Genomic DNA, 25,156 nt, shown 5'->3' on the forward strand with positions numbered 1-25,156 from the left:
GGGAGAGCAAGGGGCGGAGCGGGAAGAGCTGCTGGCGGAGCTAAGTAACAGATGTTTACACAAAAAGCCGATTTGATGCTGTGCACGCGCTTTAGGCCACGCCTGAAAGCCACGTGCAGTGTATCAAATCGGCTTTTTGGTTAAAATCTGGTTAAAGCCCTACATCCTCGCAAGCTCGATGCGTGCGCATCGAATAGCGAGACCTAAAAATACACAGGATGGGGATAAAGCGTCTATGATTGCAGAAGAGTCCAATTACTTTTCCCCTCCTACAGTAATTAACTTACCTCCTGCATCCACCCCATATGTCCTCATTCTTGCAGTAACACCTGAATCAGGAGGGACCTCCCCGAATCACACCAAGAGTTAAAAAACAAATGCGTCCACTGGCTCGTGGACCATACCCCCTTTAGTTATAACAGTGTGGACGAGATCTTAACTACCCGTAGGGTAGGCTGGATTGGCAGATGACGCAAGGACATCCGTGGCGACTGCATAGTAATTAATTTTAGAAATACACAGGTGACCCATGGAGTTTTAGTTGGAAATGATGGGAGGGATAAATGTGGAATCTCACTACGTCCACTAGGTTATTTTTATCCCCCCACTCCCCCGCCCATGTTCCACGGTATGAAATACCACAATTGAGACCGGATCAGCCTAACAGCAGGTGCCCCCGCCTAATCTACAACTGGCAAGAACAACATAGTTTTAATATTCCTACAGGAAACAGGTTTAGCTGTCTTGATGGAGTGGATTGACTAAACCAAATCTACCCTGTAGCCAAGACATCGATCAATAGCTCACTATTAGAGAGTCAGACACAGAGTGTTGTTAAGGTGTTAAGTCTCCCAATGGGTGAAGTTCCAACCGGAGGGAGCATGAGTGGCTCCCCGGACTGCCTTTACCCATGCGATAATCTGCCTCGGACCGTTACTGCTAGGGACCCTAGTGGACCACTCAAAATTCTCTATCCTGATCCTCCAACCCTGCTCCTGCAGAAACAGACCCCACCCTCTTGCCATATATCAAGGGTGTTAGTATGGAACATAGCAGGTCTGTTAAATAAGATAGATGACCCAGAGTGGGACTTATTTACCAGTAATTTTGAGATATGTATGTTCCAGGAAACATGGGCAAGCGGGGAGGTCTTAAAGTCAGGTTTTGCTACTTTTAATATACCTGCATTGTCAGGGGGTAAAGGAAGACCATCAGGAGGTCTAAGTACATGGGTAGGAGTCCATCTAGGATGTACGGCTAAGCAGTTAGATACAGGTTCTTAAGATATACTGTGTGTCACACTCCAGTTTCTATCCATGATTCCTGTAGCCCTTATTAATGTCTATTCCAGACCCTCTCCTTTAGGGAAAGAGTCAGTTACTTTGGAAGCATTAACTGCATTTTCAGGTCCCATTGCTCCTAGCCATATGGTTATATTAGGAGGAGACTTTAACTGCCACTTTGAGCCTCTGGAGGGAATTCTCCCGGAGAGCCTCTATGAAGAGGATACATTTTGGGCAATTCCGGAGACGAGATGCCCTACGGTAAAAATATGGTCCCCCCTGGCAATCCAGGTGAACTCATTGGTTCTGATGCACTCGTTAAGAGCATGCAATGGCAGAACAGCGTCTGATACATCTAGCAGTTACACATTCCACAGAAAAGAGCATGGCTCTTTACAAGATTATATTATAATCGATCTAAAATCCTGGAATAGGCTTATAGATTTTAAAATAGTCCCACGGAGGGAAAGCGACCATTATGCACTAGTTTTAGAAATTAAATCTTTTAATTATGAGAAAGTCCACTCCTCGGTTGATTATGGTAACACAAAATTGACCCTTACCAATTGCAGAAGAAGTGTGAGATGGTCTAACTTTTGCCATTTAGAAGATAAACTGAGTTCTTTGTATGAAGCTCTAATCCCTGTTTTGGAGGCGGCTTCAAATTAATCAGCCGCAATTGGGCATGGTCCCATCATGGAGATGGTGGCAAAAAATCACATCAAATTAGGAGAAATTGCATTATCCTTCTTTCTTCCAATAAATACAAGAAGCCGCTCCCGTAGGAAGACTGCCCACGTATGGTTCAATGATCAGTGCCGCATGGACAAAAGAGCTTTAGTTGCATCAATCAAGACCAAGGATCGACCAGAAATTAAAACAGCTAGGAAGACTTAAAAGGTGCCAATCTACGAAGCAGAAAAGCAGTGGGAATTGGAGAGGTGGAATGCATTGAGATCTGCATTGAGACCCCCCACTCCCCCCCCCATGTTCCACGGTATGAAATACCGCAATTGAGACAGGATCAGCCTAACAGCAGGTGCCCCCGCCTAATCTACAACTGGCAAGAACAACATAGTTTTAATATTCCTACAGGAAACAGGTTTAGCTGTCTTGATGGAGTGGATTGACTAAACCAAATCTACCCTGTAGCCAAGACATCGATCAATAGCTCACTATTAGAGAGTCAGACACAGAGTGTTGTTAAGGTGTTAAGTCTCCCAATGGGTGAAGTTCCAACCGGAGGGAGCATGAGTGGCTCCCCCGACTGCCTTTACCCATGCGATAATCTGCCTCGGACCGTTACTGCTAGGGACCCTAGTGGACCACTCAAAATTCTCTATCCTGATCCTCCAACCCTGCTCCTGCAGAAACAGACCCCACCCTCTTGCCATATATCAAGGGTGTTAGTATGGAACATAGCAGGTCTGTTAAATAAGATAGATGACCCAGAGTGGGACTTATTTACCAGTAATTTTGAGATATGTATGTTCCAGGAAACATGGGCAAGCGGGGAGGTCTTAAAGTCAGGTTTTGCTACTTTTAATATACCTGCATTGTCAGGGGGTAAAGGAAGACCATCAGGAGGTCTAAGTACATGGGTAGGAGTCCATCTAGGATGTACGGCTAAGCAGTTAGATACAGGTTCTTAAGATATACTGTGTGTCACACTCCAGTTTCTATCCATGATTCCTGTAGCCCTTATTAATGTCTATTCCAGACCCTCTCCTTTAGGGAAAGAGTCAGTTACTTTGGAAGCATTAACTGCATTTTCAGGTCCCATTGCTCCTAGCCATATGGTTATATTAGGAGGAGACTTTAACTGCCACTTTGAGCCTCTGGAGGGAATTCTCCCGGAGAGCCTCTATGAAGAGGATACATTTTGGGCAATTCCGGAGACGAGATGCCCTACGGTAAAAATATGGTCCCCCCAGGCAATCCAGGTGAACTCATTGGTTCTGATGCACTCGTTAAGAGCATGCAATGGCAGAACAGCGTCTGATACATCTAGCAGTTACACATTCCACAGAAAAGAGCATGGCTCTTTACAAGATTATATTATAATCGATCTAAAATCCTGGAATAGGCTTATAGATTTTAAAATAGTCCCACGGAGGGAAAGCGACCATTATGCACTAGTTTTAGAAATTAAATCTTTTAATTATGAGAAAGTCCACTCCTCGGTTGATTATGGTAACACAAAATTGACCCTTACCAATTGCAGAAGAAGTGTGAGATGGTCTAACTTTTGCCATTTAGAAGATAAACTGAGTTCTTTGTATGAAGCTCTAATCCCTGTTTTGGAGGCGGCTTCAAATTAATCAGCCGCAATTGGGCATGGTCCCATCATGGAGATGGTGGCAAAAAATCACATCAAATTAGGAGAAATTGCATTATCCTTCTTTCTTCCAATAAATACAAGAAGCCGCTCGCGTAGGAAGACTGCCCACGTATGGTTCAATGATCAGTGCCGCATGGACAAAAGAGCTTTAGTTGCATCAATCAAGACCAAGGATCGACCAGAAATTAAAACAGCTAGGAAGACTTAAAAGGTGCCAATCTACGAAGCAGAAAAGCAGTGGGAATTGGAGAGGTGGAATGCATTGAGATCTGCATTGAGACCCCCCACTCCCCCCCCCATGTTCCACGGTATGAAATACCGCAATTGAGACCGGATCAGCCTAACAGCAGGTGCCCCCGCCTAATCTACAACTGGCAAGAACAACATAGTTTTAATATTCCTACAGGAAACAGGTTTAGCTGTCTTGATGGAGTGGATTGACTAAACCAAATCTACCCTGTAGCCAAGACATCGATCAATAGCTCACTATTAGAGAGTCAGACACAGAGTGTTGTTAAGGTGTTAAGTCTCCCAATGGGTGAAGTTCCAACCGGAGGGAGCATGAGTGGCACCCCCGACTGCCTTTACCCATGCGATAATCTGCCTCGGACCGTTACTGCTAGGGACCCTAGTGGACCACTCAAAATTCTCTATCCTGATCCTCCAACCCTGCTCCTGCAGAAACAGACCCCACCCTCTTGCCATATATCAAGGGTGTTAGTATGGAACATAGCAGGTCTGTTAAATAAGATAGATGACCCAGAGTGGGACTTATTTACCAGTAATTTTGAGATATGTATGTTCCAGGAAACATGGGCAAGCGGGGAGGTCTTAAAGTCAGGTTTTGCTACTTTTAATATACCTGCATTGTCAGGGGGTAAAGGAAGACCATCAGGAGGTCTAAGTACATGGGTAGGAGTCCATCTAGGATGTACGGCTAAGCAGTTAGATACAGGTTCTTAAGATATACTGTGTGTCACACTCCAGTTTCTATCCATGATTCCTGTAGCCCTTATTAATGTCTATTCCAGACCCTCTCCTTTAGGGAAAGAGTCAGTTACTTTGGAAGCATTAACTGCATTTTCAGGTCCCATTGCTCCTAGCCATATGGTTATATTAGGAGGAGACTTTAACTGCCACTTTGAGCCTCTGGAGGGAATTCTCCCGGAGAGCCTCTATGAAGAGGATACATTTTGGGCAATTCCGGAGACGAGATGCCCTACGGTAAAAATATGGTCCCCCCTGGCAATCCAGGTGAACTCATTGGTTCTGATGCACTCGTTAAGAGCATGCAATGGCAGAACAGCGTCTGATACATCTAGCAGTTACACATTCCACAGAAAAGAGCATGGCTCTTTACAAGATTATATTATAATCGATCTAAAATCCTGGAATAGGCTTATAGATTTTAAAATAGTCCCACGGAGGGAAAGCGACCATTATGCACTAGTTTTAGAAATTAAATCTTTTAATTATGAGAAAGTCCACTCCTCGGTTGATTATGGTAACACAAAATTGACCCTTACCAATTGCAGAAGAAGTGTGAGATGGTCTAACTTTTGCCATTTAGAAGATAAACTGAGTTCTTTGTATGAAGCTCTAATCCCTGTTTTGGAGGCGGCTTCAAATTAATCAGCCGCAATTGGGCATGGTCCCATCATGGAGATGGTGGCAAAAAATCACATCAAATTAGGAGAAATTGCATTATCCTTCTTTCTTCCAATAAATACAAGAAGCCGCTCGCGTAGGAAGACTGCCCACGTATGGTTCAATGATCAGTGCCGCATGGACAAAAGAGCTTTAGTTGCATCAATCAAGACCAAGGATCGACCAGAAATTAAAACAGCTAGGAAGACTTAAAAGGTGCCAATCTACGAAGCAGAAAAGCAGGCGGAATTGGATAGGTGGAATGCATTGAGATCTGCTCTCGGGGACAGGGATATGAGGACTTTCTGGGGTGTCGTCAACTCTGATAGCCAAGGTCCGAAAACTTCGCTAGACCCAAACTTGGATGAAGAGGTGTGGCGGGAACATTTTCAAACTCTCTACTCCAAGGAAGTTGCGCTACCTGGCGTGCCATCAGGGGGATGTCATCTGGGGGATGCCCCCTCCCCACACTCAGAGTTTATCGACTACTCCCAAGATAGTATCCTCAGCACTAGAATAAGTCTACTTGAAATCAAGGGTGCACTTAAGAAAATAGCTCCAGGCAAAGCGCCAGGCCTGGACAAGATTCCCGGAGATTTATTCCACAGCAAACCAGACGCCTGGGCCCCATACTTCTGTGTACTATTCAATGCTATATTTTAGGGTATGGTGATCCCGTCCAGCTGGCTTGAGGCGGAAATAATCCCAATCTTTAAAAAAGGCTCTCCTCTCCTGCCAACAAATTATAGGTCCATTAGCCTGATTGACATTTCCCCAAAAATCTTTGCGCACATTTTGCTGCTCAGGCTACAGAACTGCATGGACGAACAGATGATTCTGTCCCCTTTGCAGGCCGGTTTTAGGGAAAAAATTTCAACCCTGGACCAGGTACTTAGACTACAGTTGTTGTACTGGAAAACCGTGTGTCTGGAGGGAGGCAGCCTGTTCCTAGAATTTGTGGACCTGAGGTCCGCGTTTGACCTGGTCCCAAGGGAAAAACTGTGGTCTGTTTTATATGACCTGGGGGTTCCAGAATACTTAATTCAGCTTATCAAACGGCTTAATGAGGATATTTTCGCGTAAATCAGGTTTGGTAAGGACGGTGATCTTACCGCGCCCATCCCGATTAAGCGCGGTGTCCGACAGGGCTGCGTTCTTGCTTCCACTCTTTTTAGTTTATATATTAATGGCCTAATAGATTCACTTCTAGCTGTCAAAGACTTAGATGCTCCTAAGCTAGCCTCTCGATTGATCTCTGCAATGATGTTTGCCGACAATACGTTACTAGTCTCTTAATCGCCCATGGGGCTCCAGAGGATTCTTAATAAATTTGAAGTTTTCTGCAAAGAAAGAGGTTTAGAAAGCAATGTGCAAATAACCAAATTTATGGCGTTTAATATGTCCAAGAGTACACGTCCTAACCCCCTTCTGTATGGTAAACCATTAAAAGAGTTTTCTCTTTTTTTTATCTGGGGAATCACCATTACAGACAAAATGGACTGGGTAGAACATATTAAAAAATCATCCCTCAAACTGTCTCAATCGTCAGGGGGGATTTTGAAGGTCTTCTGTAAGTCCACCATGAAGCCAATCAGCCCAGCGATCAAAATGTATAAGGTGCAGGAGGGGTTATATATGGGGCTGAACTTTGGGGCCATTCCCGTCCTGAGAATTTACCCAGGTAGAAACAACTTTTTAAGACACTTGTTGAATCTCCAACAGAGTACCTCGCTAACCCCACTCCGATTAGACCTGGGGCTGATGGCAATTTCAGACTTGCTCAACCTTAAACCCCTGATGTATTGGCGCCGTTTGTGGGTAACCCCAGAACTTTCTTCTTATAGAGAAGAACTTTTGGAGGTGATGAAACTGTGTGGGGCTGCTAACCTATTGTGGATGGCCCATATTAAACATACTTTCATCGGTATGGGGCTACGGGATCTCTGGGAGGACCCTGAGCTTGCCTGTTCTTCAATTTCAAGAAAAGAACTAAAAACCCTCTTTGAAGAATTTAATCTGGCACAGCTCCAGAACTGTCCCAGAACAGGCAAGCTGACTACAACATTCCTAGAGATAAAAGATAGGTCTCTATTTGTGCCGGCCCTTGATGATATTAGACCAGCTGCCGCCAGAAAACTCTATCTCCAGTTTAGGCTTGGGGTGTTGCCCCTCCGCTGTTTAACCCACAAATGGAAGAGTTTGCAAGCCTTAAATTGCCCGGCTTGTGACTGCCCTGTTGAAACAGTACTCCATGTGTTCTTCAGCTGCCCCAGCCACTATAATGCAAGAAAACGTTGGCTGGTGCAGATCTGCAGGAACCATGGAACGAGACACTGTTCAGCGGCATTTAGGATCCTTAAGTATGACACAAGTATCCCTATTGTTTATTCAGTCTCATAGTTTTTTTTTCCATGTGGTGCTCCCGTAGGTATTACCTAAAATCTTCACATCAGGTGATAGATGCTCCTTCACAAAAATTTTAACTATTTTATCGCTCTGCAAGTTGGGTAGTCCTTCTCCGTGGTCTCTTAATGATGGTTTTAAATTTTAATTGTGTTATGTGCTCTGACAAAAAGGAGTGTTTATCTGTTTGAGGAACTATGAATTAACAAATTCACTTCCACAAATTTTGCAAAAATATCATGTGTTGAAGTAGTGTCCACTAAGGAACAAATCAAATGTGTTTTTTTTGCAACACTTGTAAGATAATGATGTGGCCACCTTTTTATAAATCTTTTTATACGATGTATATATTTATTTATTTATTACTCCCATTATGCACTTTCCATGGATTAACTCGTATTTTCAGCCTAGTTCCCGTTCCCTTTTTTATTCTATGATACGATATGTGACGCTTATTTAAATTTATACTTGCACACAAATATGTAAATGTACCATATGGCTGTTTTATATTCTCAGTTTATATTGATTGATTTGTTTTTTCTTTTGTCGTGTATGCATTTGATGTACTTTTTAGGTCATATTGACCGAAATAAAGTTTATCCTGACTTGAATATAACTCGGGCTCCCTGTTTTCTGTTTTTACTGATTTTTACAGATAAATACAGACAGAAAACCATTGATTTTCTTGTCTGTATATATTTTTTAATGTGGATACAAACGGAAATCGGGTGCTTTTTGAGTGATTCTAAATACACTTTGCCATGACTGCCAGGCCAATAACTGTGTGAAATGATAGGCCAGGGGGTTAAAAAAGAAAAGCCTTTCAGTAAAGAGGCTTAAACAGCAGTAGATATGCACAAAGCTGATGCTGAAATGGACATATTTTCATATAAGTGCATTGATTTATCTTCTTAGGATGTTCATATCACTGAAACCTGGCAGGCATTCAAGCATGATTACACATTTATTGTTTAAATAAATGTGGAAATATACCAGTTTCAGCTTTATTTTTTTCACAAAACGCATAATAAATATGGATAAATACAGATAAAGTTGACGAAAAATAAATATGGATAAATACAGACGGAAATGTCAAAGAAATAAATACCATAAAACCGGGAGCCCTAAATATAACATAACATGAGATTTTCAGGTTGGATCTATTTTATACTTTACCCTGGTTATGCCATATGAAAGATGGGTTCACAAGCCTTGGTCTAGAAACCTTGTGGTAAGACCCATCCTCTATAACAATGGTCTGCAAAACTAAATTAAAGAACCGTTTTGGAATTTCATTGTGGGACTTAGCAGAACGATCAGCCTAAATAAAGGCAGTCCATCAGCTCAATTTATGGAAGCAAAATCATTGCCAGTATATGAGCCATATTTAAATGAGATCTCACTGCTCCAGGCTAAAACCCTTTTTATTGAGTTTTGTTTTGGTATTTTAGGACTAAGAGTTTTACAGACTAGTGACACAAATCAACTACGCCTAGCAAAGCTTGTGTTGTATTGTTGTGAAGCATTTTAGAATGAAGCGTAAATTTACCGATGTATGCACTTATATAGCTATAATTCACATTGCCCTTATATAGGCATAGAAATCATACCCATATTTAGACATAACCAAACCAGTCCAAATACAGACATGGCTTCTTCCACTACAACGATTTCTTGGAAAACTCAGCTTCAGCAGTCAGGGACATCCCCTTACTTGAATATTGATTTGTCCTAGAAATCATGGCGTTTTCAAAGAACTACCATTCCCTTGGGGTTCTTTGGTGATGTTATTATGTCTGACTTTATGTCAAACTAGACACCTTCAAGGTATTAATTTGCCTACACTTACCCTAGCAAACACACAGTGGTTCGGAGCAGCTCGACTATCGATTTAGATTAGGGTAGGCGTATTTTAGAAGCACCAGTTGAGTACATTTTAGCCTTTGTTATTTATGTATGTATATATCTATGGTCTAGAAACCATACAATGCTTTTACAGTATTTTTTTATAATACTCTTCTTACTGTACGCATTATACTTCGCAATCAGTATTACGATTGTAGCAGTTCACTTTACTTGCATGAGAAAGAATACTGTTCAATAAACCCTTTTATTGACAACGCACGTCTCTCTATTTCTCTACACCTCTGTTGAAATGAAGCATGCACGATTGACTGAGTAAAATATCTATCTATTGTTTCCACGACTCTGAAGGTCAGTTTTATTCTTGGGGAAACAAAGTTGTCATGTTTATGCGGTTGTCAGAAATTAATCACTTCTTGTTTATTCAAGAAAGTTTCTAGTGACCTTTGAGCTAGCTGGCACTCACAATTAAGTCTAATGTATTCTATAGAGACCTAGTAGACATAAGTCCTACGTAAAATCTGTAGGATATGTTATTCCAATGTGCAGAGCCTATTGGAAATATAGGACTACACTACAATATGCAACGAGGGGGGCCACAGAAAATACGGATCATGTTTTATTTTTTTGCTCCACCCATCTACTAGCTCGAAAGATATGGATACTTTCATTATGTCGCTCCTTGGGTTTCAGAAACTTTATGTCTGCTTTAAGAATATTACGAACCGACACCGCACTTTTTATTGTGTGTTGTTTGAGTACATGTTTAGCTTGTTTGTGGATTAAGGCTAAAAGTGTAGGCCTTGATTTTTAAAGTTATTCAATTTAGTACAATCAACTGATATACTCTGAATGTATAGACTACATTGTTAATATTAATTCTCTGTTGTTTTTTAGTTATAAATTGTGATGTATTTGTATTAAAGTGTGTTTTAAGGTGGGCTTTCTGAGGTAGATCCATGAGTAAACATGATGATGATGATGATGACTGCGAGCAGCAGTGGCGTAATGAATCTTGAGGGGGCCCCCTGTAAAGTACATAGAGGGGCCCCCCTCACGCTCTGAGCCAGTCAGGAGCTCTCAGGCCAAGGATCCGCCATACTACAGGAGCTACTGTTATGCCACTGTTTTAAGTAACCCTGGACGGTGGAGTTAATAGTTGGGCTTAGTCTGCTGGCAGTCTATCATAGGTGGTGGTCTATCCACTATAAGGGTCCCTGCCATCAGTACGCCGAGGAGGTTTGTCCTATTTTTGGGTGGTTTCTCTGATGCCGACTCCTGTCAGGATATGCAACATCAGGCCCACTTATTGTTCACTTTTTCCAAAAGTGCATTTACTGCTCCTTCTCTTTCACACCTCCTCCCGCCCTCTTACTTCGTTTCTCTTCCTTTCCATTATTTCTGACCATCCGATTTTTTCACCATTCTTTTCTCAGCTTTTTTCTTTCTATTCTTTGTCACTTTCATCTCCTACTTGTTCTCTACAATCCCATCAATATCTTTCTATTATGCTTTTCGTTTCTCCTGTGCAGCATTTCTCTCCCTTTCTTTGCTCTTCTTTTATACTATCTCCTTTGTATTTCCTTCATCCATTTTCTCACCATTTCCGTTCCCTGCCCCTCTTTTCTCTCTTTCTCTTTTACACCCCACCCTCTCTACCTTAACAGTTTTGTTTCCAGCTGACCATATCCTTCAAGTACCTTGTGACTACTTTCCTACATACTTTCTCGCTGTGGCCCTCGATTAGCGCTTCCAGTGCTTTCTCAACTATCACTATGCTCTTCATCAATCCTGTACAGACCTTACATAGGTGGAGAGCCTACCAGATTCACAGCTGTTTGTTCCCGGATAAATTAATAAAAAAGATCTGAACCATAAAAGAGTATGGGCTCTGCAAAATATTTACATTGTTACATTGTTAAAATAATATTCCATCAACAGAAGTAAAGTTAAAAGTGCTGTACATCAAAAAGAAGCACTATTTACATGGATAATTAACAAATTAAAATGTTTTAGGAAAAAGTCAAGGCCTCATTTCATCAAGCCGAATAATAATATTGATCTCTGAGGCCCTGCATCATACATCCCACTGCAGCTTTTCTTCGCCCCATCTCTCGATCTATTTGAAGGAATTTCTTTCACTTTCTCATTGGCTGTCTAACATTACCATTCACTCTTTGCTCCTCCGTCCCCCTCCCTCTCTTTATCTATCCCCTGACATCGGTCCATGCAACGCAATCTACCATCTCTTGCTTCTTTAATTTTCTCTGCACAACTTAGGTTGATCATGTTCAACGGAAAGAAAACGTATTGTTTATCAGTGATCCTTACAAAACTCAAAATTCATATGCTCTCTCTCGTGGCTTTTAAGCCTGGTTCACTAAATATCGATTCCCCAAATATCCCCATACACAAATATCGATGGCAAAAATATCGACATCCTATATTTAAAATTCTAAGTACTAAAATATTGAAACAAAAATATCGATGTAAATATATTAAATAATGAAATTAACTTCAAACAAATCATTTAGATTTTTTATTTAAAAAAAAATGTTTAATATTTTAAAACAAGAAAAACGAAATAGACATATCTGGTGCCATACATTGCAACCTAATAATTGGGCGGGCAGGTAGAAAGACAGGATATAGTTGCAGTAACAGAAGAATCGCTGAGACGCCTGCGCTAATAAGCACGAAGCAGGATTAGTAGCATTACAATCGACATACAATTTAAGCGCAGGCCCTCAAAACCCACCCACCCATAAAATCAGATTAATAGACAAAGCCTGGCAACCAGACACTGGAAGGTAAACAAGATCAGGATATTTCGCCAATATTGCTAATAACGGAGAGACCAAGAGAAGATTGAAGAAATGAAAACCATATGAATGAGAACCAAAAAGAAAATAATAAACCCATCCCCCCACCCTGCACCCCTGCATATGGCCATCGCCTAACCCCAACTAGCAGTGTGCTTGTCGCCCAAACTAACTAGATTCTAAAAATAGAAAAGGGAAAGACATAGGGGAGGGCATTTCCGTATGGGCTCCCGGTCCCCTTCCCCCCACCAGAGAATAGCACCCCCTATAATGAAAATACAATGTTACAGAAATCACGAAAACAGTAAATTAGGGGGAGCTATAATACACCGCCCAGCCGTCCACTAGATCAACAGTCGCGATTCTCACATCCATTAAGGCCATAGTACCAACCCCGGTCAATCGAACTCAGCCTTGGCCCTTCCGAACCATCATGCGAACCCCTCCCGGTAGGATAACCACTTCTACAGGATAATCAAAACGCAGAAAGAGTCCAAAAAAATTCATTCCAACAAAAATCAAAGTCAGTGATTCCTCAAGGACTCCATCAGCACAGAAACACTCCCTCACGGACGGACAGTTCCAATGTTGTTTTCTCCACGACCGCGTGGTCATCAAAGAGGGAAAGGATGAAACAGAAGTCCAAAAACAATCACCAACAGAAATCTTCAGGAAGGGAACGCCAATCGATTCTCCCAAAGTCAGCAGTGATGGTAGATGTAGTAAAATGTAACAAACACCTGGTTCAGGATTCCCCATAATACCGCCCGAGGGCTTCGGCGCTTCTTGTCGCACGGGGTCCTCGTCCAAAGTCAAGATGGTCGCCTTGTAAATCGCAGCTGGCAGCCGTTCTTGCAGTGGAGTAGGGTCTGGTTTCACACACTCCTTCTCAGATATGCCGGTAATCATTTTGTGAATCCGGGCATCCATGTGAAAATGAAATGCCCTGATGGCTGCCAATAATGTTCTTAGCAACGGCTCACGTTCCGTCCGGTCCATTTCCCCCCTCACCGTGCCAATTATTTTCACTTCCCCCAGAGAGCCCGGTTTCTCCGGGAGAACAGACATGGGGGGAACGGACGGCCTCGGAGGGTGACTGGTCTGTTCCTGCAGCAGCAAGCTGCACTTGGCTGCCGCGAGCGAAGACCCCGACCCATCGAGCCCCGGCGAGGTGGAAACCGGGTCCGCGGGACAGGGGCCCCCATCCACAGCCACTATTGTGCCACGTCACTCCTCCCTCAATGTTAATCACTCAGAATGACCACCGTCAAAATCGGACTAAAAAAGGGACCTCCACTGTGGTAGACTGGACCCTGCTTGGTTCTCACGGCCGATGTTGTTCAACTGTAACCCGCCTGGGTCAAAACTCGACACAACTCCGTCAAACAAGCCAATTAAGTTTTCGGGATTGCACCATCGGAGTGCGCATCAGTTCATCCATACGGAGGTCGGGTGTAAAAACAGGATTAACAGCAGGATCATCTGGCAGGATACGGAGGTCGGCGGAGCCGGGAGCCTAAGCAGCCATCTTGTTTCAAAATTATTTAGATTTAATATACATTTTAAAAAAATATAATGAAATAAATATAATTGAAAAAATATTTAAACATACATATATAAGATATATTTCAATACAAAGACGGCGCTGCATACTTCTTAGTGTTTTTTTAAAGTTGATTTATTTCAAATCGCGAGCAAAACTCCTACGCGTTTCGAACCATAGTCCTTGTTCACAGCAGTGTTCTACAAGTGTCCCTTTTCTATTTCGCTATTTATACACTTACACCTCAATGTTTCTTGTGGTGCATTCTGGGCCATGTAGTCAATATTTCAACTAACTTTATTGTACAATGCGGATCGCGCATTTTAATGTCAGAATGGCGATGGTGTTTGTCCGTGGGGTTGACAATTATATTATTACGCACGCTACGCTAATCTGATATTAGATAAGGCGCGCTCCAAGCGTTCACGGCATCACAATGAACAATCTGCCAATGACACGATAGCGTTTACATTGGCTGTGTGGTAGTAATTTGTGACTTAGTGTCTATGTATGTTTCTAGGGCTGAGTGCCCTTGGCCCCCACTGTACACCTTCCTCCATCTGAATTGGCTATGTATATGTTAGTACTTTGCCCTTAATTACGTGCCGCGCCGTCTTGGTATTGAAATACTTATGAGACACTGTTCTGGTCTCAACGCGGGCACCGACTGAAAGTGCTCCCTCTGTGACGGGACAAAGTGAGTGAAAATATATAAGATGTAATACATATATCTATTTCATTTAAAACAATTAATAAACTATTAATTTTAATTTATTTTATAATTTTATAAATATATCAACATTTACAAATAAATATTGCCTACTGGCGGTCGCCAGTAGGTAGATATAGTTAGGACCTAGTTTCCATAGGAAATTCGCAACATTCTATTTGGAATAACTTTGGCGCCGGTCGACAAATCTTTGCAAAATTCTCCAAGAAGATGGGGTGCTCCGCTCCGCTCCTATCCTGAAAGGGGTGATTCATGAAGCAGAGGCCGAGAAAAAAGGGGGGTCCCAAAACGTGTTTTCCCCATGCAATTTTCCATAGGGACCTTTAGCCGCGGCTAGAGCCCGAACTGCTGAACAGAATTACACCAAATTTGGCAAAAAGGTAGAGTTTGGTTCACAGATCACGCTTTTTGTTAAATGGTGTAACTCAATTGCAGTAGTTCCTGAGAAAATCAAAAGTAAAATCATAGATATATCTATGGGCGCGTAGGGGACGCGTATCCTCCGAGGATGCTGCGCGTACCCTTACGAGCACAAGCTGCATGCTAATTGTCTGTCAACTGTCTGTCAACACTCCAAAATCTTGAAGTGTTGGCAGCCATTTTGTGTCTTGGCAGAACCGAGGCACAAAAAAACTGAAAAACAAGTGCGCAAAAGACGCAAAGGGGGCAGGGTAGAAACACCCTGACCCCCTAGACCTGCTCAAGGGGTCCCACAAGGACCCCCAAGGCAAAAAAAAAATATATATTTTTTTTAAATCGTGGGATGCGCGTAGAATACGCGTATCCCGTGACAAAAAAACCCTAAGCCCGCTGTAGTGCTAATTAACCCCAGGGGGGACAAGCCCCTGGGACCGCCGCCCCCGGGGCTTAAAAGTATAATGATGGGGGGGCCTCCAAGGCCCCCCAGGGACCGCCACCCCCTCCCGGGCTCTACTAGATTGAAATTGCGGGCCCGCACATTGCCCACCCGCAGCCCCGGGGACCGCCACCCCCCAGAGCTTTTTTTTTAATTTAAATCCTGTTTGGGGGTCTTGAACCCCCCCCCCCCCCACATGCCCTGAGGACCGCCACCTCCCCGGGGCTCTAAATATGTAAATTGGGGGGTCCATAACGGACCCCTCACCCCGGGGCTTTAAAAAAGGTGGGAGGGGGACCACGCGGCCCCCCTCCTGGAGCCCTCGAGGGCCCTTGGGACCACGACCCCCCAGGGCCGGCTCCTGCAGTGTCCCGGGGAGACCACCCCCAGGACACTGCAGTTTGCTATGGTAGGGCGGGAGCCTCGCAGCTCCCGCCCTACCATAGCAAATTGCTTTGGTTTTTGGAAGAGAGAGCATGTAACCTGCTCTCTCTTCCAAAAACCAAAGACTATTGCTTTTCTACATGGGGAGCAGCATGTTAGTTGCTCCCCATGTAGTAAAGCAATGCCAGCTCCCGCAGGAGGCAGGGAGCCGACAGGGACCGTAGGGGGATTGGAGACCCCCCACGGTCCCCAACGGAGAGGGCCGGCCCTGGGGGATGGGTCCCCGGGGCCATAAATGGCCTATGGAGGGGGCAAGGCAGCCCCCCTCCTATAAAAATATATTTTTTTTTAAAAAGGCCATGCCCCGGGGGATGGGGTCCACGGGGCCGATAATGGCCTCTGGAGGGGGGCCACGAGGTCCCCTTCCTTAATTTTTTATTTAAAAAAATTAATTAGAGGGCAGGCCCTGGGGGATGGGGTCCCCAGGGCCCAAAAAGTAAGGGGGCTACACAGCCCCCCTTCTTAAAAATAGGACCGGCATCGCGCCGGAGGCCACGCCCCCTCATTGCACCACTCTGCAAACGCGCCCCCTGGCGCTTTTGAAGAGGGGGAAAGAATTCCCCTTGAATACTGGGGTCCTTGGGGGCCAACTAGCCCACCAGGAACCTCCAGTATGCGCCAGGGGGGTGCATTGCAGAGAGGTGTTCTAGGGCCACATCCCTTTTTACAAGTCTCTGCAACTCGGCTCTGTGGCGCTTACTGGAGGTAGCTTGTGGGCTAGTTGCACCCCAGGGACCGTCAGTATTCAAGGGGAGTTAATCCTCCAACTTAAAACGCGCCATGGGGCACGTTTACACAGTGGTGAAGAGAGAGGGTGGGGCCTGAGTTCACTCCTGTGCAAACACACCCTGTGGCGTGGTTTAAGTTGGGGAATTAATTCCTGTCAATCCTGAGGGTCCCTGGGGACCAACTAGCCCACCAGATACCTCCAGAAAGCGCCACAGAGCTGTGTTGCAGAGTGTTGTAAAAAAGGGGCGTGGCCTCTCAACACTTCCCTGCAACGCAGACTCCTGAGGCAGACTGGAGGTACCTGGTGGGCTAGTTGGCCCCCAGGGACCTACAGGATTGAGGAGGAATTAATTCTCTAACTTAAAATGCGCCACAGGGCGTGTTTGCCGACATGTCACCTCAGGCAACGCCCCCTTCCTTCACCACTGTGCAAACACGCAACGTGCCGCGTTTTAAGTTGGGAAAAAAATTCCCTTTCAATCATGAGGGCTCCGGGGGCCAAATAGCCCACCAGGTGCTTCCAGTAAGCACCACTGCGCTGCGTTGCAGAGAGGTGGTCTAGGCGGTGCCTCTTTTTACATCTCTCTGCTACGCAGCTCTGTGGCGCTTACTGGATGTACCTAGTGGGCTTGTTGGTCCCTAGAGACGCTCAGGATTGAAGGGGAATTATTTCCCCACTGATTCTGAAAAGTAATTTTAACCATACTTACCAGTAACTTGAATTTCCTTCCATAGGATATCATTGCCTGCTTTTTGCTGAAAAAGTTTCTAAGTGTTGATTTTTGAAACTTACAAATATTCCTCTAAAATCAGCCGAACTGCGAATCCCAAATTACTCACCTGTTATCAGGAGAGACATCAGTGCTGCATCTTTGAGCCTAGTACTGATCCTGAAAAGTAATTTTAACCATACTTACCAGTAACTTGAATTTCCTTCCATAGGATATCATTGCCTGATTTTTGCTGAAAAAGTTTCTAGGTGTTGATTTTTGAAACTTACAAATATTCCTCTAAAATCAGCCGAACTGCGAATTCCAAATTACTCACATGGTATCAAGAGAGACATCAGTGCTGCATCTTTGAGCCTAGTACTGATCCTGAAAAGTAATTTTAACCATACTTACCAGTAACTTGAATTTCCTTCCATAGGATATCATTGCCTGCTTTTTGCTGAAAAAGTTTCTAAGTGTTGATTTTTGAAACTTACAAATATTTCCTTCCATAAGCTAACATTGACTGGTTTCACTTGGAAATTCTTCAAAGTGTGGAGTTTTGGAACTTTAAAATATTCACCTAAAATCATCCGAACAAGGAATTCCGATTTACTCACCTGTTATTAGGAGAGAACGCAGTGCTGCATCTTTTAGCCCAGCACTGACCCTGAAAAGTAATTCTAACAGTACTCACCAGTAACTTGTATTTCCTTCCATAGGAATCAATTGTCTGTTTTTCACCTGAAAAGTTTTTAAGTGTCTATTTTTATAAACTACAAATATTCCTTATAAATCGCCTGTATGACTTAAACGCATTCTTTCAACTGTTTAAAGGAGATGCACCAGTGCTGGATCCAGGAACCACCACTGAGTAAGAAAAAGTAATGATAACACTACTTACCTGCTAAGTGAATTTCCTTCCATGAGGTAACATTGAGTGGTTTTACTTGGAAATTCTTTTAAGTGTGGAGTTTTGGAACTTTAAAATATTCTTATAAAATCAGCAGAATTACCAATTCTGATTTACTCACCTGTTATCAGGAGATAACCCAGTACTTACCTGCTAAAGGAATTTCCTGCTATAGGATAACATTGGTGATTCTATGTGAAAACATTTCTAAGTGTCAACTTTTAAAATACAATAATACTCCTTAAAAATCACTACTGTAACTAAAACACTTTTACTCAACCATTTACAGGCGATGTCCAAGGAATGAATATAGGATCCAGTCCTGTGGTTAGATAAGTAATCCATAAAGTAACTAATTGCATTTAACTAGAAATTCACATTGAGGAAAAATGTTGCATTGTGTTTGAAATTGTGTTGCCCATTGCAGCAACTGTAACTACTGTACTTAAAAGTCTATTCCCTATTTGCAAAGTATTTAAACTAAAGTAATTCATTCTGAGAAAGTACATTTTGTAATGTAATGTATAATGTAATTGTAATGTAATTTAAAAAATAAAATATCTAAAAATAAATAGTTGAAAAAATTTAGTAAATCAGTATAAAATAAAATAATATAACAATTAATAAATTTAAAAATTGTCATTTACAATACCTTCGAAATTCACTGAAAAAAACATAGGTTTCAGGCCTGATATAGTGAGGATTTATCATTCAAAAAACCTTTAAAATTCACTGAAAAAAACATAGGTTTTAGGCCTGATACAGTTAGGATTTAGCATTTTAAAAACCTTAGAAATTCACTGAAAAAACTGTAGGGTTTAGGGGTGTTATAGTTAGCTGGACATTTCACTCGTACAAAACCATTGAATTTCCTCCGATATAGGGGGTCATCAGGATGGCGGACGGACCTGCGTCTGTCCGCCACCCCCGAGGTAGAGGGACCGTCCGCCGTGGCAGCGGCGGTCCCTCTATGCCCATTAGGATGTGACTGCCACCCTGGCGGTCACATCCCATATCTTTAACCTTGCAGCGTGTGCTGCTTGCAGCAGCACCCGCCGCAAGGTTAAAAATGCATGCTTAGCATTTACATGCACAAAGTGGCAGGCACCGCGCGGTGCCTGCCGCTTTGTGCATCCAAATGCAGGGGGGTACCATAGGTACCCCCATGTGCACCCCCAAACTCCCCTTCACCCTGGGGGCCCGCAACGGCCCCCCAAAGAAAAGACTGTATGCCTAGGCATGTCCTGCAGCACATCCTAATATGGCTGGCGGTGTCTGATAGACTCCGCCACCATATTAGAGCTTTACCGCTACGGTCGGCAGGGGACCGCGGCGGATAGGCGGCGGACGGTCTTCCCGTCCGCTGATGACCCCCCCTTGCCATCCTAATGTGGCGGGGGGGTCTTTCCATTCACCGCAGCGGTGATTCCGCATCCTCCGGTCCGGTGGTGGCTTCCGCCGGCCCGGAGGATGTGGAATCACCGCAATCCTAATCGAGCCCATAGTTAGTTGCACTCACCATATCTCGCGCGCACGCAATCCACTGCAGATGATGACACATATTACATCATTCATGACATGGACAGTGACATCACTGATGACATTTCAAATGACATCACTGATGACATCATCCACGTGACAATAAGATACACCTCATCATACACTAGTATAACATTTCATCACTAACTGTAAAATACAGAGTACCATATTTGAATCCATTGACACACCAATACAAGTTTCTAAAAACCCACTCAGTAATTCCTAAATCTATACACACATCTGATCTCTTACCTACAGATTCACTCATACATGCAGTCAATGATCAATAGAACACTATCAAATATACTTATACACCTATATCGACATTACACACCAGCACACATCCTTTTCACTTATGAAGTCATCCTATTCACTTACAATGGATCATACTTACATTTACTTAGCTATACACTTATACAAACACCACTTTATCTATTCATATAGATAGTAACTTATACCTAGTGTGTTATAAAATCACTATTACAAGTATACAGTTATCCATTCTGTCACGCATTCAATCACCGAGTGTTATGTATACTTATTTATAAACAACAACTGACACATACACTGCCTTTTTTTCTACTTTGTTAGACATGTACCATTGAGAGAGATATTTGCTCATCACCACAGCCATAAATATATTCACTCACCCAAACAACTGTTATAACATGTGGTTTTAACTTCATATACCTACTGAATCAACTATTCACACATCTTTGGGCAGTCACACACCCCCCACCGAACCACACACACATTCACTCTCCCATACAAATACTCAGTTAACTAATCAATAGCTTATATAGACTTTCAAATAGCAAGTAACCAACTGGAGAAGCAGTTTACACAACAACTGACAAAGTGATACAGATGTTCACACAGTTTAGTCACTATCCAATATATTTAGTGAGACCCTTCAAATTGGTCAAGAAAACACTGCTACTAAATCCTACATCCAGATATTTATATTTATATTTATATATCCACTCATTCAATGCAAATTTCTATATATATAAAATACATATTTAAATAACGAAGCAAACCACATTCACTGGATGATGTCATCAGTGATGTCATTTGAGATGTCATCAGTGATGTCACTTTCCATGTCATGAATGATGTAATATTTGACATTATCAGCAGTGGATTGCGTGCTCGTGAGATATAGTGAGTACAACTAACTATGGGCCTTATTAGGATGGCGGTGAATCCGCATCCTCCGGGCCGGCGCAGATGCGGATACACCGCCGTGGCCACAGGAAACACCCACCGCCAGATTAGGATGGCGGTGGGATGGTCGCGGGAACAGCGGCGGACGGCAGGTCCGTCCGCCGCTGATCCGCGGGTTGTTGGGCGCTATTTGGTGGCGGTGTCTGCAAGACACCGTCAGATAAATTAGGATGTGTGTTGGAACATGCTTTTCCGCGGCGGCTTTTCCGCCGTGGAAAAGCATGTGGAACTTTGCTTCTGGGGGCCCCTTCCGGGCCCCCAGGGTGAAGGTGGGGTGAGGGTTCACATGGGGGGTACCTGCCGCTTTGTGCATGTGAATGTAAAACATGCATTTGTAACCTTGTGGCTGGTGCTGCTTCAAGCAGCACCCGCCGCAAGGTTAAAGATACAGGATGTGACCGCCAGGGTGGTGGTCACATCCTAATTGCACCGGAGGGACTGCTGCTGCCCCTGCGGACGGTCCCTCCACCTCGGGGATGGCAGACGGATGCAGGTCCGTCCGCCATCCGAATGAGCCCCTATATCGGAGGAATTTCAATGGTTTTGTACGAGTGAAATGTCCAGCTAACTATAACACCCCTAAAACCTACAGTTTTTTCAGTGAATTTCTAAGGTTTTGAAAATGCTAATTCCTAACTATATCAGGGCGGAAACCTATGTTTTTTTTCAGTGAATACATATATATATATATTTACATACACCTTCAACATAGAATTTAATTTTAAAAAATCTATTTTAAATTAAAAAATTAAAATATTTAATAGTCTTTCAAATTAAATTTTCCTCTCCAGTGAGTGCAACAGTAGGGAAAGTGTTGTATAGCAGAAGGGTAAAACTTAATATTCCCACTCCAGTAAGTGCAATAGTAAAGAAAATGATGGATAGCGGAGGGGTAAAAATTACTATTCCCTCTCCAGTGAGTGCAACAGTAGGGAAAGTGGTGGATAGCGGATAGGTGCAACTTAATATTCCCACTCCAATGGGTGCAACAGTATGGAGAAGTTGGATAGCAGAGGGGCAAAGATAACTATTCCCACTCCAGTGAGTGCAGCAGTAGGGAAAATGTTGGATAGTGGAGGGGTAAAAATTACTATTCCCACTCCAGTGGGTGCAACAGTAAGGAAAGTGTTGAATAGCTGATAGGTAAAAATTACTATTCCCACTCCAGTGGGTGCAACAGGAGGGAAAGTATTGGGTAGCGAAGAGGTCAAAAATACTATTCCCACTCCAGTGAGTGCAACAGTAGGGAAAGTGTTGGATGGTGGAGGGGTGTAAAATAGTATTCTCACTCCAGTGAGTGCAACAATAGCAAAAGTGTTTGATAGCAGATGGGTAAAAATTACTATTCATCCGTCACAAAAAAGGGGAGAGGGTCCAAAAGTAAGTTCCACCACCCCAAACCCCCAAGTACATTATACACACACCAAAGGGGGTGGGGAACAACAGACACTGTGGTGCAAAGACAGAACAGAGAAAAACAAAATTATTTGAAAAAACTGCCCTCACTCACACACAATGTGTGTGACATGCTTCATCATCGGGTCTGCTTACAATACGCTACTCAAAACCAACAAAAACAGACAACATATAAGTGACATACAGTGATCACAACGATTAGTGTTGTCCGTCCGGACTGGGTAAGTGATAGACTTAAAGTGCAGTTGGAAAGTGCTCGTTAAAACTGGCTTGTGGGTATCCGCAAGTACTTTATTCCAGGGTCCCACCGTCAGGATTAAAATTAAGCTGAAGGATGTATACGTGTTTAGGCAGGAAGTCAAGATCCACAAACACTACTCCTTATACTGCGGTGGTCAACATGTTTCGACCGTTACTCCGTGCCCTTGATTAAATGGGTCACACCGGTCTTCGTCAGGACAGTCTAACTGTCCCAGTCCTTCTATACCTCTTACCTCAATGCAGTGATGGGTAGAGGAAACTGCGTGGAGGGTACTTCCACACCTGTGGATCGTTATTACTACAAAGAAAAATAATTATTTTCAAAACAGTATCCATTGTGGTATACTAGAGTAGAGTACTACTAGGTTTTAATTGCCCCAGATCCCTATGTACTCAATAACTCAAATGCTTGAAAAAGAATTTTATATAGATTACACAATTAACATAATTGTCAATTAATTAATTAATAATAATTAACAGCCAGTTAAATAATAATTAATAATACATTAAGTCCCACAGTTAACACTATACAAATCTAAATAAAATAAATACTAATAGATGTAAAATATTCATTATTAGATCAAAATTATATTACTTCCCACCGTATTCCCCTATAAACCTACAACCCACTACAGAACCTAAAAACTCAAAATTTAATTAAGATAAAATGAAGAACTACTAAAAATGTAACATACATATTAAAAAACAAAGCAAATTCTTATACAAAAAATAGATCACATACTTTTAAAATACATACTAAAATACATAACACTAATTTAAACATTGATATTTTAAACAACTATATTTTTGCAAATTATATTAACAACTTCGATATTTCCAAACACGATATTTATTACCTGCAAGTTGATATTCTTGACCATGATATTCTTCCTGTCGATATTTCTGTATCAAGATATTTAAAACTCAACATTTGTGTATGTCGGCATTTTAAACTCGATATTCTGTCTGCGCACATGTATGACTTTCTCTCTCATTCTCAAGAAGAGGCTTGCTTGCTCGTGTGGTTCTCTTTCATTCTTTATGTGACTTTCTGGGTTTTCTCAGACTCCTTTAATACATTCTCTTTGAGGCTCTCTTTCACCTTTTGACCTTTTATTCTTTCATACGCCAGAGTGATTTTCTCCTCTATGCAAATAAATACAGTTTCCATAGCTCTAAACCTGTTCTCTTTCTCACATGCAGAAGTTTATGCTCTTCAAAGTTTACTTTTTTACTCTCTCTTTAAATATTCACATCTGGGAGTGCTTTAAGGTTTCTGAGATTTGTGGTCTTATATTTGCGCTGTTACTCTCGATCATTGGATACTTATTTAATTCTCCTTTGGTCTTTATAACTCTCTGACAGCCCTCTTCACCTCAAGGTATCTCTTATAGTGAAGTGTTTTTACATTGTGCTCTGTTCTGCATTTCTACAATCTTAAAGGTATTACTGTACTAATTTACCAACCTCAAAAAGATGAAACTATGACTTGACCAAGTTGAGATTCAAATTCATGAACAGCAGATCACAAAACGTACCTTCTCTTTTGGTCTTCTCTCTCCGTTTCTCAGGCTTCTTCTTCTCTTCTTAGTTCTCTCACTCTTCGTCTCTCACTTTCTATCTACCCCTACTGCGCTTACTCGCATTCTGTTCCTTTTTCTCCTTCTCATTATCTTGCTCCCCCCGTGTTTCACTTTCTACTTTGCCTCCCTCGCTTGTTCTTCATCCTTTATGCACTTCTTCTTCTGTCACCTAATTTTTTCTATGGCTTCTCATATTTGTTTCCCCTCACATTGTCATACTTCTTAATCAAATGTTTTCCCTTCTCTCTTTTTCTTGCTCTGACTGACCCCCTCTCAGCTCTGGTTTTATCTTCCACTGTGTCCCTTATATTTATCTCTGTCAGTTAAGACTTCTTTATGTGTAGACGTCTCACTTTGCACTTGAGAATGAAACTATAAAATACGGTTAGAATCCCATACCGGAGAAATATGTTAATCAACTGCAAAGGCTGCATCACCTCATGGATAGGAATCATTCTAATATTTCTAATATAACACTGCATATAGGTTATAAAAACATAATGCCATCTGAAAAATACAAATCGCAGCATTTTTGCCCCTACGTTCAAATTTGCACCGACCTGCACTTTGTGTGCGTGGGTCCTGTGCAGTATTTACCATGGAACTCAGGTCAAGGCTAAGCATGGGCGAATTTTGCGAATCTCGCGTTCGCGAATTTTGCGGATTTGCGAACTCGCAATCCGCAAAATCCGCGAATTCTCGCGGATTTTTTTTTTTTTTGTGTTCGAGCGGGTGTCTGCCAGTTCGCGAGGGTTTTGTACAATTTCGCAACACGCGGACTTACCTGTCGGGTCGCAAGTTTCGCAAACTTGTTGTTTCTACGTGTCCAGCCTGTTTGGGACACTC

At 42.6% G+C, this 25,156-nt stretch overlaps 1 protein-coding gene across 1 annotated transcript in view; it reads right to left on the reverse strand.

The window, feature by feature from the left end:
- Positions 1-24,927, reverse strand: part of LOC147691749 (solute carrier family 22 member 20-like) — a 262,080-nt gene extending 237,153 nt beyond the window's left edge. Inside the window, exon 1 of the mRNA XM_086938033.1 lies at positions 24,871-24,927. The gene's annotated coding sequence lies outside the window, so the exon portion shown is untranslated. The remainder of the gene's footprint in view (positions 1-24,870) is intronic.
- Positions 24,928-25,156: the final 229 nt, after the last annotated feature.

The sequence above is a fragment of the Lissotriton vulgaris genome, chromosome 9, assembly GCF_964263255.1.
Source record: "Lissotriton vulgaris chromosome 9, aLisVul1.2, whole genome shotgun sequence".
NCBI classification, from domain to species: Eukaryota; Metazoa; Chordata; class Amphibia; order Caudata; family Salamandridae; genus Lissotriton; species Lissotriton vulgaris.